At 46.5% G+C, this 17,752-nt stretch overlaps 2 long non-coding RNA genes across 2 annotated transcripts; both read right to left on the bottom strand.

The window, feature by feature from the left end:
* Window positions 1–5,324: 5,324 nt before the first annotated feature.
* Window positions 5,325–10,887, bottom strand: LOC149452021 (uncharacterized). Its single transcript, XR_016314950.1, has 2 exons — window positions 9,738–10,887; window positions 5,325–6,486 (listed from the first exon to the last, which is right to left on the bottom strand). It is a non-coding gene; the product is annotated as an uncharacterized LOC149452021 (long non-coding RNA).
* A 411-nt stretch (window positions 10,888–11,298) lies between these two features.
* On the bottom strand, window positions 11,299–17,389 carry LOC149452020 (uncharacterized). The gene is made up of 3 exons (XR_016314949.1): window positions 15,668–17,389; window positions 15,321–15,478; window positions 11,299–13,847 (listed from the first exon to the last, which is right to left on the bottom strand). It is a non-coding gene; the product is annotated as an uncharacterized LOC149452020 (long non-coding RNA).
* Window positions 17,390–17,752: the final 363 nt, after the last annotated feature.

The raw sequence follows: 17,752 nt of genomic DNA, 5'->3' as shown, positions 1-17,752 counted from the left end.
CCAGATGACTCGGTGCCTGCTGTCGTGCCAGATGACTCGGTGCCCACTGTCGGACCAGATGACTCAATGCCCACTGTCGAGCTTGGTGACTCGGTGCCCGCTGTCGTGCCAGATGACTCGGTGCCCGCTGTCCTACCAGATGACTCGGTGCCCGCTGTCGTACCAGATGACTCGGTGCCCGTTGTCGTACCAGATGACTCGGTGCCTGCTGTTCTGCCAGAGGACTCGGTGTCCGCTGTCGAGCTTGGTGACTTGGTGCCCGCTGTCGAGCTTAGTGACTCGGTGCCCGCTGTCGTGCCAGATGACTCGGTGCCCGCTGTTCTGCCAGATGACTCGGTGCCCGCTGTCGAGCTTGGTGACTCGGTGCCCGCTGTTCTGCTAGATGGCCCAGTGCCTGCTGCCCAGCCTGATGTGCCTCTGTCCGCTGCCCAGCCTGATGTGGCCCTGTCCGCTGCCCAGCCTGATGTGCCTCTGTCCGCTGCCCAGCCTGATGTGCCTCTGTCCGCTGCCCAACCTGATGTGCCTCTGTCCGCTGACCAGCCTGGGAACATTATTCAGCATGTTCACCAAATGTGCTAGTGGAGTGTATAAACGCAGTGCAGTCTTTGGTCAGACAGACTATGTGTAAGCTGAGTTTTGTTCAACCAATACTACAGTCCTGGTCAGACTTGTTACACCCAGCCTCAGTCAGCTTGCAACAAACCAGTCCTGCTTCTAATCATTCCTCTGCTCAAAGCTCTACTCCTGCATTCCCAACAGCACCCCCAGTTACAGCCCAATATACCCTGCTATCTACCACATGTCAGTACCCTGTTCCCACTCGCTGCACCAATCCTGCCTTTAACCGTGTAAAAAAGGCTGCTGTAACAACTATTCCCTCCTCTGTTCCACCCTCCAGCTCTTCTCTGTCCCCAGCTACTCCATCCATTTACAGACCTGCATTTACTTGCAGTGCCCCAGTAACTAAACCCAAGAAGAAACGAAAATTCTTTCCAACCAGTACCATCCTACCAGTATCCAAACCGGTCAGCCTGCTGTCTGAGAACCCGCCTTCCGTTGTTCAGCCTGATGCCCTGACCCAGTGTACGCTACCCAGCCTAATGACCCGATCCAGCCTGATGACCCGTTCCGGGCCGGATGACCCGATCCAGCCTGATGAACCGATCCAGCCTGATGATCCTATCCAGTGTGATGACCTGGTGCCCGCTACCCAGCTTGATGGCCCGATCCAGCCTGATGGCCCGATCCAGCCTGATGACCCGGTGTTCGTGATCCAGCCTGATGACCCGATCCAGCCTGATGACCCAATCCAGCCTGATGACCCGATCCAGCCTGATGACACGGTGTTCGTGATGCAGCCTGATGATCCTACCCAGCCTGATGATCCTACCCAGCCTGATGACCTGGTGCCTGCTACCCAGCCTGATGGCCCGATCCAGCCTGATGGCCCGATCCAGCCTGATTACCCAATCCAGCCTGATGACCCGATCCAACCTGATGACCCAGTCCAGCCTGATGACCCGGTGTTCGTGATCCAGCCTGATGACCCGATCCAGCCAGATGTCTCGGTGCCCGCTGTCGTGCCAGATGACTCGGTGCCTGCTGTCGTGCCAGATGACTCGGTGCCCGCTGTTGTACCAGATGACTCGGTGCCCGCTGTTCTGCCAGGTGACTCAGTACCCGCTGTCGAGCTTGGTGACTCGGTGCCTGCTGTCGAGCTTGGTGAGTCGGTGCCCGCTGTCGTGCCAGATGACTCGGTGCCCGCTGTCGTACCAGATGACTCGGTGCCCGCTGTTGAGTTTGGTGACTTGGTGCCCGCTGTTGTGCCAGATGACTCGGTGCCTGATGTCGTGCCAGATGACTGGGTGCCCGCTGTTGAGCTTGGTGACTCGGTGCCCGCTGTCGTGCCAGATGACTCGGTGCCCGCTGTCCTACCAGGTGACTGGGTGCTCGCTGTCATACCAGATGACTCGGTGCCCGCTGTCGTACCAGATGACTCGGTGCCCGCTGTTCTGCCAGATGACTCGGTGCCCGCTGTTCTGCCAGATGACTCGGTGCCCGCTGTTGAGCTTGGTGACTCGGTGCCCACTGTCGAGCTTGGTGACTCGGTGCCCGCTGTCGTGCCAGGTGACTCGTGCCCGCTGTCGTGCCAGATGACTCGGTGCCCGCTGTCCTACCAGATGACTCGGTGCTCGCTGTCATACCAGATGACTCGGTGCCCGCTGTTCTGCTAGATGGCCCGGTGCCTGCTGCCCAGCCTGATGTGCCTCTGTCCGCTGCCCAGCCTGATGTGCCTCTGTCCGCTGCCCAGCCTGATGTGCCTCTGTCCACTGCCCAGCCTGATGTGCCTCTGTCCGCTGCCCAGCCTGATGTGCCTCCGCTCGCTGCCCAGCCTGATGTGCCAGCCCCTGATGTCCAGCTAAACTGGCCAATAACTGATTCCCAGCCTGCTCCGGGAGATCCTGTGTCCAGTAACCTGCCTTCCTGGGTTCTCCTACACAAGGAGAAGTCTACTAGCAGGAAACCCAGCCAGCCGATTGACTCCAGCAGTAGGATATCCAGCCAGTTACCTGACATGGGCGGTGGAACATTTTGCCCACTAAGGACTGTTTGGAGCGTCCTGAGGCCACTCCTTGAGGGGGGGGTACTGTCAGGAATGGAGATTTTTTATTGTACAATTGTAGCACAGGCACAACAGGCACAACAGACCTAGATCCTAACTCAACCACCCCCGCCCCTTTGGCGTCCTCAACCAATTTCCTCCCTCTCCTGGGAAGGGGGACAGGTGCTACAGAAGGGACTGCAGGGGACTCTACTGGATTAGGCTCTGCAGGGGTAACTGAAATGGGCTGGGCCTCAGACGCCTCCCCTCCTGCCCCGGAAGACACTGCAGAAGACACACCAGCTTTCTTCGCCCCCAACTCAGCCTCCTCAGCATCCATCCAGTCCTGCTCTGCTGCCAACTCATCTACAGGCAAGTTGCATAGAGCCTCAGGACATTGACTATAGGAGTGTCCTAAAACACCGCAGAGATTGCAACGAATCTGGTTGCAGTCCCTCGCCAAGTGACCGATTTCCTGGCATACAGAACACCTAATAACAGGACAGGTGGAGGTGAAATGCCCCTTGCCACCACATCTGTGGCACACCCGAGGCTGACCCGGATAAAAAATGATCAGCCGGTCTTTCCCCAAGAAGGCCGAGGAGGGGATGTGTTGCAGGACGTGATCAACCACCCTCAAACAGACATGTGCCGTCCATCCTCCCGTCCAGATTTTCCTATCATCCAAAATTTTCTGAAGGGGTCCCAACACATCTCCATATCTCCCCAGCCAGACAACTATATCCGAGGCCGGAACAGACTCATTCCGGACGAGAATTGTCACCTTTTTAATCATGTTCTGACGTGAAATAAGCTTTGGGGTGAGACCCGCCCACCTGGGGCTGTTGACGAATCCCATTTCTAGGACCCGGTCTATAACCTCTTTGCGGCTCAGAGTTGGAGCCTCCCCGGTCCATTTTAATTGTACTAAATTCCTGCGAACCACAGATGTTGGCAGGTTCCCCGCCCTTACTTGGAGTGGCCTAGCTGACTCCTGACCCCCTCTTAATGCCACCGAATAACTCCTGGGCTTGGCCTGGTCATAGAGGTACCCACTGCAGAGGGACCTGAAGCAAGAGGGACCAGAACCGGAGCAGCTGAGACTGTAGAGCCAACCCCAGACAAAACGGGCTCAGCAGAGGCCAAAGGCCTAGGGATTGGACCAGCAGAGGTGAGACTCCGCACCACAGACCCTGGGAAGACCTGAGCAATAGCAAGGGGACCAGGGGAACTAGGCACTGCACCAGGAGCAACCACCACCCCCAAGGGACTGGGACTAGGTGGGACCTGGACCGGAGCACTGACAGGGGCAGTAACACCAACACCTGAACTTACAGAGGGAACCCCCACCACAGATCCTCCAGCACATGCATCCCCAGCCATCGCTACATTACCAGGCACATTACCACCCAATGCGTCAGAGTTCTGCACCACGTCCTTAACGGCCGGTTCCCCAGCTCTTGCCAGCAGGCCACTGTTAGGCATACGCTCGAGCTTCACATACACCGCCCGCTCTGTTAGAACCGGCTTCGGCGGCTTCCGTGACTTCCGTGATGCCACTTCCTCCACTTCGCCATCAGACTCCTCTGAAGCAAAGCGGAAGGCATCCGCCTGTAGTACCTGCCCCACTTCCACCTCGAAGCAAAGCTCTCCCACTGCCTCCGCTTCCTCCATCCGTGTCCCCCAATCAGCCGACTGCTGCTGCCCAAGGGGGAGGGAACCAGACTCTCCCGTGCTCGCCGCAGCCAGTGCGTCTTCCTTATTGGGATCAGTGCCATGCTGGGAAGATGCAGCGGGCTCAGCTGGCCCCTGCACCTGCTCACCTTCCACCATGAGCTCCTCTGACAATTCCTCGGAGGAGGAGGCCTCCTCCACCGGGCCCCTCACAGCTTCAACACTGCGGCTTCTTGCTGCCTTGAATCTGGCATCATTCTGGTACTTTTCCCAGAGGATTCCACTCTTGCGCTTCAGCGCCGCCAGATATTTTTCCTGCAGAGAAACTGTAAAATATCGTATTGTCTCGATATTTTATTAACTTGTATTGATGAGAAATGTTCAAATAGAAAGTCCTTCCACTTCTTGCATAAACTCAAAAAGATGATTTAATTATAATGTTGCATAAAATTAGAAATAAAATATTGGAATACAGAATGTTTAAATAAAGTCCAAAAAGTATAGTTAAGTTCTTAATAATAAAATTGTATGTAATTGTGTGTGTATAATATGAATGTGTGTGGATATGAGCAAGCAGCTCCCTTCGCCTTGCTGCCCAAAGAATGATTTAAACCTTTGTCCTGCTCTAGAAAGAGCAATCCAGCCCCCACCTTTCCTAAAAATGGGCTGGTATACTTGTAGTCCCACAAAGATAATTGGAAACAGATGTGTATATATAACAAACCTCCAGTCTACTTCTCCTAAAGTCTGAGCGTAACCTAAGAAGGCCTAGACAAAACTTCACTGACATTCCATCAATTAGAATACATTAGATGTATAACACATACATATATATATATATATATATATTCTCCTAAAAGTAATCTTACTAAGAGTTATCTCGTATATAAATATCGTAATCAAGAAATATTACAGTATAAACCTTGTAAACCGAACAATTCACTAGTTAGTGAAACATATAATCTCTTACATAGATGGGGGAGGATGGGGGAAGGTATAGCTAATTGCTCTCATATGTGGCTTGAATGTAAAGGACAAACCCAAGATATATGTTCATATGTATATTCACAGACTATGAAGTCTAATTCCTTACTTTTCCCAATCTAGAACAAATATAAATATAATAACTCAATTATTCTATTAAGATCCAACTCATTCATACTTATGTTAGTACTGTTAATAAGAAGATATTAGATATTAGGTTAAGAAAAGCTTCTAACATTTCCCTCTCAAAATGATCGATTTTATCGAATCTTAATCATTTTCCTTATCTTAATCCATTTATACACATTCTCGTCACTTTCGTATCCATTCATGCGTTTTTGGATCTTAAGATAATTGATCTGAACATATCTTTAATTTGATTCTATAATGGGAAAACAACACAGACTATGATAAACCTTTTGTTATGTATCACATAAAAATATTTTTACCCTTATTATTTTCCTTTCCTTTCACCAAATAATTCATCCCCTTAATAAATGTATAACTAACATTATAGTACAATACTTTAAAATATGTCACTTAAAAAATAGATGTTTCATATTTTCCCTCCAAAATGTGTGTAGCACACAGTTCTATAATCCATACATTTTTCAAATTACCTTATCAACATTTAAACATAACATATGTTCTCTAACTTCAATCCATACATGTATATCAAATGATTTTTTTTTAAAAAAACATACATATAACAATGTAAAGCTTGCCTAAGTTTTTCTATATGTACCTTAGAAAAACGTATCTCTAGCTTAATTAACAACAGATGTTCTAACTAAGTAGAGTGACTCTGTTGTAACAAAAGTTTAACCCTTTCACTTCTGAAAATACATAGTGTGTGATTGCAAATGTTCATGTGAAAACTGATCTCATCTTGATATGGTAAACATATTATGTCAAAATAAAATGTACACACAAAAAAAAAACCAATATATCTGATGAATGAATTATTTCATCAGTAGTCAAAAGTCAATTGTTTTATAAGTTCTTCCTCTATGAGATGCCTTGAGATGTCTTGTCTTCTTCTAGCGCTCTGTGAAGTTAAAATAACTTTATTGAACATAAAAAGAACAACAAAAACTATGATGAATGAAATTCTTGTTGCAAAGCTTCTTCCAGAATAAATTTCCTTCTTGGAAAATGTATTATCATCTGAAAGGTTTAGAAATATTTGAGTTTTCTTCCTTTAACAGTTACTCTTAGGTCATTTCCTGTAACAGAAATGCAGTATCATTATTTTGGCATTGATAATTTTACATGGATTAATCCTCTTACATTTATCTGTTAACATTACATATCACAATCACAAACATTTCTAGTCATGACATGGAAGACATATTTTGATTATAATACTTCTTATTGACTTGTAGTGTTCTATTTTAGAATGCGGGCACTTCCGCCTAACAGTACTAGGGTTGCTGATGCAAATCCCAACCATGGCATCACTTGCCTGGAGTTTACATGTTCTCCCTGTGCTTGTGTGGGTTTCCTCCAGGTACTCCGGTTTCCTCCCACACTCCAAAGACATGTTGGTAGGAGAATTGGCTCCTATCTAAATTGACCCTAGTATGTGTATGTATGACTGTGAGTTAGGGACCTTAGATTATACACCTCTTGAGGGTTAGGAACTTATGTGAATGTACAATATATATGTAAAAAGTACTACATAAATTGACAACGCTATATAAGTACCTGAAATAAACAAAAATAAATATAACAGGACGCTACATCTCCATTATTGGTCATGATTCAAAACCTTGGTTTCAAAACCAAAGAAAGGTTTTGTATCAACCCAGAGATGACAAAGAATTATGCCTTTGATCTGATCTCTATAAAATTGGAAATATGCGTAACTGTATGTTGTATTGGCTTACTTCTTGTAGTGTAAGACTGATCTGCAGTAATACATACTGGTTTCAAACTTTCCTCAGTTCTTATGTTGAAAACATGAGGTACAAACTTCTCACCTACAGCTGTACAAACATGTGTTGGTATGTTTTCCTGAAAATGTCTTTTTGTTACATCTATCTGAATGTGTTTGGAAGACAGTGTTTTGTACCATATAGGATAATTTTCACGATAATTTTCTGTTGAACCATCTTCCTTTAGGAGTTTCATTGATGAATCAGGTGTCTGTAATATAATCTTACTTGATCTAACAATGTTTTCAGTTATTTTGACTGCAAAGAAAGCACTTAACAATTTTTTCATATGTGCATCAAAGTTTTTCTCCATATTTGTCAAAGTTCTTGAGAAGAAACCTATTATTTTCTGATTACCTTCTTTTAATTGTGACAAAGTTGCTGAGATTGCATTATTGGAAACATTGGTTTCTAAAACAAAAGGAATTTTACTACAAAACTCAACAGTATTTAATGTAGTAGCATTCTGCAAATCCCATTTCAATAGTTCAAAAACTTCTTTCTCAGTTTGATCCCATTGTTCCAATACACCATCTTTTTGTCTCAAACGATCAAATAATGATCTAGACTTCTCTGCAAAATTGGGTATAAAATCTTTACAATGATTTACTTCGCTCAAAAACTGATGCAAAGCCTTGCGATTTGTTGGAATTGGATAAGCAGAAATAGTTCTAACTTTTTCTTGCAACAACTGTCTCTGTCCATGACTAATTTGCATATGAAGGAATTCCACCTGTCTTTTCATCAACTGAACTTTCTCTGTATTCAATTTCAATCCTGCTGTTTGTAACAACGTAAATATTTCAGACAAAAGAGTGATATGCTCAGTTATATTTTGTGTAGACAAGAGAAGCTTGTCTACATGCTGGACAATACATTCTGGCCTAGAGAATTTAGATAATATTTTTCCCAAATACTCATGAACAATTCCATCACTTAAATCTAAGCCTGGGGCTAATCTTGTGAATGTATAAGTTTCTTTGTTGAAGCTAAAAGCAAGTTTATATTGACAACTCTTAGCTAAGGGTACTGACAAATGGCTATTGGCGATTTCAAGTACAGAAAATATTTTGGCCTTGACATCCAGATGTGACATTATGTTACAATCAGGAACAATAGATTTGTTATTTGTGATGCATTTGTTCAATGTCCTAAAATCAACTGATAAAGAATATGAATTATCAGCTTTGATAGGCCAAATACAATTATTCACCACTGATTGTACTTTCTTTAAAATTCCTTGCTGTAAAAACTCATCTACAATGGAAGAGAGTGGATTAATTGATTCTAATGGCAATTTGTATTGAGGTTGAGGCTTAGGGTCTCTACCTTCAATGTCAACTTCAAAATTTGTAAACAAACCTACATCATTTTTGCTTTGACTCCAAAGATCTGTATGTGATCTAACCAATTGTTCCAATTCAAGATTGGTTCCTGTATGTGGCCATTTATGATCTGAAGACATGTCAGCAGTTGCTGTACAAATACTTCCAACATTACAGTACATGGAAGAATCAATTAATGTTGATTTGGGCCTTCCACTTTCATCCAATAAAATTGGAGCAACATATTCCAACGGTAAGGAAGAAGAATCTCGATTTGATCCTGATTTAAATTTCGGCAATGGCAGTAAACCATTCCTATTAATGACAACAGCACTGTTTACCATATTGTTTAAGCTGTTGTTAACTCTCAGTGAACTGATCTTTTTAACTTCTGAGGCATAAGGCAACTCAGACAGACTATTGTTGGAACATGGAGGAGCAGATTGTTCAGAAATTATATTTTGGTCTTCTAATTCCAAAGCTTTTCTTTGTAAATCTAATTTATAATGAATACAATCTCTTTTCAAATGACCAAATCGTTTACAATAGAAACAAATAGTATTTCCTGTCTGCTCTGAGACTCTCGTCCTGCCTGTGACGTATTCATCATCATAACTGGGTGTGGCTAAGCACATGGTCTCTCTCTTTTCTCCATTTTGAACAATTAAACTTTCCTTCTTCTGATTTTTCATGAACTGATCAAGGATTTTAAGATTAAGTTTTGCAGCTTTATCCCTTAATTTTCTCTTACACATTTCTTCCTGATCTATAGGGTCTCCTTCTATAGACTGGATGTCTGGTACAAAAGATTTTTGTTTCTCTGCCTTAGTATTCACACAAATTCTTTTTACATCATTCTGCAGGTCAGATAACTGAATGTCTTTTGTTTGAATTACACTTTGCAGATCATCAATTTGCTCAGTCAAAGTCTGGCAATTAGCACATACACTGCTCTGATCTTGCTTCATTACACAATCAGCAGTCTTAGGAACATCAAAAATCATGGCGTTAAAAACATTAACTAACTTCATTACATTTCTAACTTGTTTGCTCAGTTTCTTAAAGGAAAACTTAGATTTTTCTATCTTACTATTAGCCTGTAAGCACTCATTATACATGTACCGCCAAAGTTCATTATCTTTAACAAATGTAGACAGATTCTTGAATTCTAACTTACTCTCTCTAGATAATTCATCAATAAAATCCATTACTTACCGATTAAGAAGGTCTTTCTTTACATAACGCGTCTTTTCTCTCTTGGCGGGAAATGACATCACCAAGGAACAGCGTTTCTTGCAATTGCGCAAAATTCTCACCAATTCTGCTTTTAGGTTCTCGATTATGCCGATGATTCATCTGTTGCAGACTTTACTTCTCCTGAAAGCTTGATTTCATATTTTGCTGAGTTTGCAAACAACTTCCCTCTCATCAAGGTGAAAGAGAAAAAAGTCAAAAATAATCGATTGTCGGAAACTAATCGAACTGGAGGCTCGCCACTGTAAAATATCGTATTGTCTCGATATTTTATTAACTTGTATTGATGAGAAATGTTCAAATAGAAAGTCCTTCCACTTCTTGCATAAACTCAAAAAGATGATTTAATTATAATGTTGCATAAAATTAGAAATAAAATATTGGAATACAGAATGTTTAAATAAAGTCCAAAAAGTATAGTTAAGTTCTTAATAATAAAATTGTATGTAATTGTGTGTGTATAATATGAATGTGTGTGGATATGAGCAAGCAGCTCCCTTCGCCTTGCTGCCCAAAGAATGATTTAAACCTTTGTCCTGCTCTAGAAAGAGCAATCCAGCCCCCACCTTTCCTAAAAATGGGCTGGTATACTTGTAGTCCCACAAAGATAATTGGAAACAGATGTGTATATATAACAAACCTCCAGTCTACTTCTCCTAAAGTCTGAGCGTAACCTAAGAAGGCCTAGACAAAACTTCACTGACATTCCATCAATTAGAATACATTAGATGTATAACACATACATATATATATATATATATATATTCTCCTAAAAGTAATCTTACTAAGAGTTATCTCGTATATAAATATCGTAATCAAGAAATATTACAGTATAAACCTTGTAAACCGAACAATTCACTAGTTAGTGAAACATATAATCTCTTACATAGATGGGGGAGGATGGGGGAAGGTATAGCTAATTGCTCTCATATGTGGCTTGAATGTAAAGGACAAACCCAAGATATATGTTCATATGTATATTCACAGACTATGAAGTCTAATTCCTTACTTTTCCCAATCTAGAACAAATATAAATATAATAACTCAATTATTCTATTAAGATCCAACTCATTCATACTTATGTTAGTACTGTTAATAAGAAGATATTAGATATTAGGTTAAGAAAAGCTTCTAACAGAAACACGCTGCTTCAATGCTTCCAGGGCTGGCTTCATTGCCTTGCGTTTGGAGCGCCATACGCGGTCATACTGTGACCGGAGCTTCTTCAGCTCCAAACTGAGCTTACCGAGCTTGGCCTCTTCCTTCTCCACCGCCTTGGCCCAGGCAGCCACACGGACCCGATACTGTGAGTAGTTCTCACCCTTCCTAGGGGCCGCTCCCAGGTCCTCCACTGGTGGAAAGCTGGGACCGGTACTAAGCCCCTCAGGGGACCTTCCTCCTGCAGGGCCAGGCCCAGGATCCACCATCCTTCCTGGGCTGGCTGGGACACTCAAGCCCCTGGCTTTTCAGGCCTTTCTGGAGCTCAGCAGAGCACAGTCCAACACAACCTTTCCACACGGTGTCAGGAATGGAGATTTTTTATTTGTATCGAAGTCATACAAATCACCAATCCAATTATTTACAAAAATACAAAATATATAAATATAAATAAATAAATACAAACATAAGCCTTTCCCTCGTGCACAAAACTCAAAAGTCCGGGAATTTCCTAAAAAGAAAAAAAAAACTCAACATAATAGGTACGGCCTTCATGGCCCTTAATAAGACAGTCCAAGGCCTTTCATGGCCTAAACATAAGAGTCCATATCTGGAAAAAAAGAGGCCTTTATGGCCTACAACACAAAAGTCCATCACTTGGAACAAAAAACATAAATACCTGTTCCCTTCAGGCCTTTATGGCCAGGAAACAGCAAGCATGAAAATAAACATAATAACCCCACAGTAAATAGGCCTTTATGGCCAATAAACGTAGCAAGAATTAAACAATTTCCATTCTACTGCTTCAGGGGCCTTCATGACCCAAACACACCACATCAAAAAAAAAGAATACATACCCATGAAGGAGGCTAAGAAACCAGATCTTCAGCGCCTGCAGCCTTCCATCAAAAAGGATCCACAACCGGGAGTTTACCGTGCTTGACCTGCAGGCTTTTCACTGGCCCGCCACTCTCCCAACTGTTCAGAAAGGGTCTAAACCAGATCCGAAACAGTCCTACCCATGCAGGTGGTCTCTCTGCCAGCATGTTACCAAAATTATGTTTCAAGAACATCAGAGAGAAAAAAAACACCGGGTTGACCATACCTAGGCCACCCTCCCGCCTGGATGAGTAGGTCACATCCCGCTTGACAAGGTTCAGCCTGTTCCCCCATAACATCTGGAAGAAGCAGCTGTAGATCCTCGTATAGAGCGATTCTGGCAAGAGGCAAACAAAACTGACATACAAAAACACGGGGACCAGGAAAATCTTGATCAAATCAACCCTTTCCCTCAAGGAGAGCCTCCACCCCTTCCATCATCTCACCTTGACCTCGGCACCAGACAGTTTGGCCTCCCAATTTGATTTTCTATAATCAGCAGGGCCGAAATTGATGCCTAAAACCTTTATACTCTGTTGAGGTACCGGGAAGGTGTCCGGGAGTGAGAAGCTCTCATCCTCCCTCCCCATCCTGAGAACTTCGCATTTGTCCTGGTTGACCTTGGAGCCAGATGCCTCGGCATACTGATCCATCACTGAGACCACCTCCTGCGCCTCCTCCGACCCAGAGATGAAAACAGAAACGTCAACAGCATAAGCCACGACCCTCAGGGGCGGATCCCCAGCGGACCCCACAGGAACCCCACTCGCCGCCCCACCATCTAGCCTTCTGACGAAGGGGTCAATGGCAAAGGCATAAAGCAAAGGTCTCAGCGGGCACCCCTGGCGCACCCCGGATCCAACCCCAAAGGGTCGCCCAACCCAGCCATTCACCAACATGAAGCTCTCAGCCTCCCTATACAACGTCTTCAGCCAGCCAATGAACCTCCCCTCCAAACCATATCGGTCCAGGAGATGCCAGAGGTACTCATGATTGACTCGGTCAAGGCCTTAGTCTGGTCCACTGCCAGCAGAAACTTTCCCCATCCTTCAGCCTTACACCGCTCCAGGGCCTCCCGGACAGCTAACACCGCTGTGAAGGTACTCCTGCCCTGGACCGAGCAATGCTGCTGACGTGAAAGCAAGCCATCCGCCACTGACGACAGGCGCCAGAACAAGATCTTAGCCATACATTGAGAAGGCTAATGGGGCGCCAATTCTCAATAGCCAAAGGATCTTTACCCTTTGACAAGAGAATCACTGCAGACTGCCTCATGGAGGGAGGAAGGGACCCCTCATCCAGGCAGCAGTTGTAAACCTCCGCGAGGTGCCAAGCTGGACTTAAAGGTTTTAAAAAACTCGGCTGTCAGGCCGTCTGGCCCAGGAGTCTTCTTAATGGCCAGACTATCGATGGCTTTGACCACCTCTTCTGCAGTAATCTCCCCAGTCAAACTCGCAAGCGGAACATTACCCTCCAGACCCGGTGTAGACTCCAAAAAGCTCAACATCCTTGTCCGGTCGAGGCACTTCTCACCCAGCAAGTCCTCATAAAAGGACCTAGAGACCTCCAGAATCCCTGACCTGGATCTTGTCAGGGACCCCGAACTATCCCTTAGGGCAGAAACCGTCTTAATCGCTGCACTCTGTTTGCAATTCTGGAAAGGGTCGGGCAAGTGGTACTTCCCATAATCCCTCTCCAGAACCAAAGAGGTACGCCGGTCATACTGGTACTTCCTGAGGAGAAGCTTGGCCTCCGAGATTGCCCCAGAATCTCCACCGCTAGAAACAAGGCGATCGAGCTTCCTCCGCAACCGTTGGTAGGCGATGTACTTATCAAACTGCCTCCTTTTACCTATGGCCTTGAAAAACCTGCCAATCCGCACCTTGGTAAGTTCCCACCACTCTGACTTACTGTCGCAGAGATCCAGCACAGTCTCCTAAGCCTGAAAGTACTCCTTGAAGGATTGTCTCACCTCCTCGTCCTCCAGCAGAGACGAATTCAACCTCCAGATGCCCTTCCCTCTCAGCGGCGTGTCTGAAACATTCAAAGTCACAGTAAGCATAAGGTGGTCAGAAAACTCCACCGCCCGACACTCGGGTGCCAAGAAGGCAGAGTCCTCCTTCAAAAAAAACCTGTCTATCCTACTCTGACTAATACCTCTCCTAAACGTAAAACCAGTGCTGTCCGGGCTGCTCTTAACCAAGGCATCCACCAGACCTGCTTCCCTGACTATGGCATTTAGAAAAACGCTGTCATATCCCAGCCTGTCATTGAAGCCCCTCCTATCCTTGGGCCTAGTTATGGTATTAAAGTCACCTCCAAAGACCACCAGCCGGGATGTAAAAAGGAAAGGCTTGATCCTTGTGAAGAGGCACTTTCTGTCCCACTTGGACTGCGGTCCATATATATTGATTAGGGGCAGTTCCTGCCCCCTCACAAGCACATCCAAGATCAAACATCTTCCAATCTCCACCTCAATAACCCGCCGGCACGTTACCATACCGGTAAAAAGCACCGCAACTCCGCTGTAAGGCTCAGCCGCAAGAGACCAGTAGGATGGCCCACGCCTCCACTCCCGCTTGGCCAGATGTATATCCACCAGGCTGGACAACCTGGTCTCCTGCAAAAAGAAAATATCAGCATCCATACCACTGATCAAAAATAAGGCTGTCTCTCTAGCACTTACAGACCTCACGCTGGCAACATTAATAGTTGCCACCTTTAATGGAGTGGGAACTGCCATCAAGGAGATTGAGAGGGGCGTTTCTTAACCTTCCTCTTGGACTTTTTGGCAGGGTCCCTCAACCTTTTTAGAGACCCTCCCGCCTCCTCATCCTCCATCGGAGAAGCGGGGTCACTTGAGACCTCCCCCTCCTCCCCCGACAGAGCCCCAAACATATTGTCCAGGGCCAGATCCCCCACCTCCAGAGAGGAAACTGACCCTGCTGTAGAAAGGACTGCCTCATTCTGTTTTCCCACAACTGACCACCCTTCCCCCACTGGGACCTCCACCTGCCCACCCTGGACAGGACCCTGAACTTCCTGAGGAACTATCTTAGGCCCACACCCCTCAGCAATGGAAGGACTGGGGGAACAGGCACAGAGGGCCCAGATGTAACCACCACCCCTCCACCAACTGGGGGGGCTGTAATGCTGGCACCAGAACTCAGAGGGGCCTCCCCTGGTGATACGTGAGCAGATGGGACCTGAGGCCTTGGGCCTGGACCACTAGGGGAGGGGCTTAGTGGGGCTTATATATAGGGGGTGGGTAAGTGAGCGCAAACAGATCAGGTAAGCAGCTAACATACAGGGTAATCCTCAATACCTTGGAATGTAAAATGTAAATGGGGTATGTAGCGCTAAAGAACAGATAACAAGCAAGGAGGGTGTCACCATATATAGTAACAATAAAATAGTTCATATAATGTAGGAAGATGGATATGATCCAATAGTGTTCCAAATCCCGTTCAATGGAATAAGAAGAAATTAGTGAGGTTGTGCGCTTACCACAAGTACACACAATGTGAGCATTGTATGCAAATCAACAGCAACCGGGCGTCACGGTCTGGTCAGCAGCATGGACAACATCTGGTCATATAAGGACATCTGGGTCACAGGTCCAACGCTGTCCAGGCCCCCTCTGGCTTTCAAATCCAGATCACCACCTTGGAATGTAAAATGTAAATGGGGTATGTAGCGCTAAAGAACAGATAACAAGCAAGGAGGGTGTCACCATATATAGTAACATTAAAATAGTTCATATAATGTAGCAAGAAGGAGGATGGATATGATCCAATAGTGTTCCAAATCCCGTTCAATGGAATAAGAAAAAATTAGTGAGGTTGTGCGCTTACCACAAGTACACACAATGTGAGCATTGTATGCAAATCAACAGCAACCGGGCGTCACGGTCTGGTCAGCAGCATGGACAACATCTGGTCATATAAGGGCATCTGGGTCACAGGTCCAACGCTGTCCAGGCCCCCTCTGGCTTTCAAATCCAGATCACCACCTTGCAAAGCTCATTAAAAAACGAGCCGGGAGGCAAGAAGGTACTAATAGTGAAGTACGTTTATTAAGAGCATAAGAAGTGAGCTAAAAGCAAGAACTCACATCGAAAAAAGTATACATCCAGGCCCAATACATAGGCTCCCTGGTGGTTAGTGGTTCACTCAGCATGCAAAACATACATATCCAGGTCTAATAGATAAGTCCCTGGTGGCTAGTGGTATCATCAGCATAAAGGCATAAATTTCAAAATTTAGGGTGACAAAAATACTCATCCAGGTCTGGTGAAGAGATTCCCTGGTGGTTAGTGGTTCCCTAGTAGTAAAGGCGTCAGTAGGGTGGATCCCCTAACATGTTTCGAGCAAAAGCTCATTTTCAAAGGGGTAAATCCTGCCCTCAGACGCCAGTTTTAGTGGGGCTTGACCCGAGTGGTCCCTAGAACCAACTGGGGGACCCTTAGCAATGGGCTGTGTAACATGAGCATCCTTAGCCTCCAAGGGGGCGGGGCCTCGTGGGCCCAGAGCCGGAGGGGTAGCGGGGATAGATACGCCCACCCCCTGACTCACGAGAGGAGCCTGTACCACAACAGCATCACACAATACTTTACCACCCCCAACATCCACGGGCGTGCTGACACCCGACTTAGCAGAGTCCCGCACACAGTCTTCAACCTGCGGCTCCCTTGCTCTCGCCAGAAGGCCGCTTTCCACAGAGCTGGGGATGCGCTGAAGCCGGATGTACACCGTGTGCTCCTTCACAATAGCCTTCGGTGGTTTGAATGACATCACATCCGCCTCTTCGTCCTCCGACTCAGAGGTAAACCGGAAGCGATGCATGTCCAGTCCCTGCTCCACTTCCGGTACAAAGTGGAGCTTGCCAGCCGCTTCCGCCTCCTCCATCCTGGTTCCCCAATCAGCGGGCTGCTGACCAAGGGGGAGGGACCCGGAATCTTCCGCGCTTGCCGCAACTTCCGCGCCTTCCATATTAGGTGCAGCACTGCACTGAGAGGACGCATCGGGCCTAGCCAGCCCCTGCTACGACTCACCTTTCACCACAGGGAACTCACTCAGCTCCTCCATAGAGGAGACTTCTTCCACGGGCCCTCTAGCCGCCGCCACGCGCTTACTCCTAGCCACTTTGAAGCGGCTGTCATTCCCAAACTTTTCTTTGAGCGCACCGCTCTTTTTCTTGAGGGCAGACACATACTTGGCCTGCTGAGAGACCCTCTGCTCCAGGGCCTCCAGGCCCAGCTTCATGGACTGGCGTTTGGAGCTCCAGACCTGGTCATAATTCGCTCAGAGCTTCTTCCGCTCCATGCTCAACTTTGCCAGCTTGGCCTCCTCTTTTTTGATTGTTTGGATTCGGGCAGCCACCCGGTCACGATATGCGCCATAATCCTCCCCTTTCCTTGGGGCTGTTCCCAGGTCCTCTATGGATGGGAAGCCAGGACTGGTACTAGGCCCCCCACCGCTGGACTCAAGCCCAGGATCCGCCATCCTCCCTGGGCTTGAGCAGGGCACTTTAGCCCCAGGCTTCTCGGGCCTTCCTGGAGCACAGCAGAGCACAGTCTAGCACAACCTCTCTCAGGAACAGACTCACCACTGGTGGTGGGACTCACCTGCCGTGTGGGCTGCAGTACCAGGGCTGGCCAGCGGGTGCTCTCAGCAACCAGAAGCTCACTCCTGCAATCAGCCATCACCTGAGGCTGATTGCAGGAGGTGTATTTAAGGAATGGCCAGACCTGCAGTCAGTGCCTTGGTGTATGTTTCCCATGAGCCCCTGTACCTGCATCCTGTCTGCTTCCTGCCTGATACTGACTCTGCTGTGATCCTGACTCTGAACGAACTCCGCCTGTCCTGACCTCGGCTATTCCTGACCACTCTTCCACTCGCTCCTGGTACCCTGTTTGCCCATTTGCTACCGACCCGGCC

The sequence above is a fragment of the Staurois parvus genome, unplaced genomic scaffold, assembly GCF_062004578.1.
Source record: "Staurois parvus isolate SC_StPar_1 unplaced genomic scaffold, SC_StPar_1.0 ptg000502l, whole genome shotgun sequence".
Taxonomy (NCBI): domain Eukaryota; kingdom Metazoa; phylum Chordata; class Amphibia; order Anura; family Ranidae; genus Staurois; species Staurois parvus.
The sequence above is the reverse complement of the archived record's forward strand: the minus strand, read 5'-3'. Positions and strand labels throughout refer to the sequence as shown.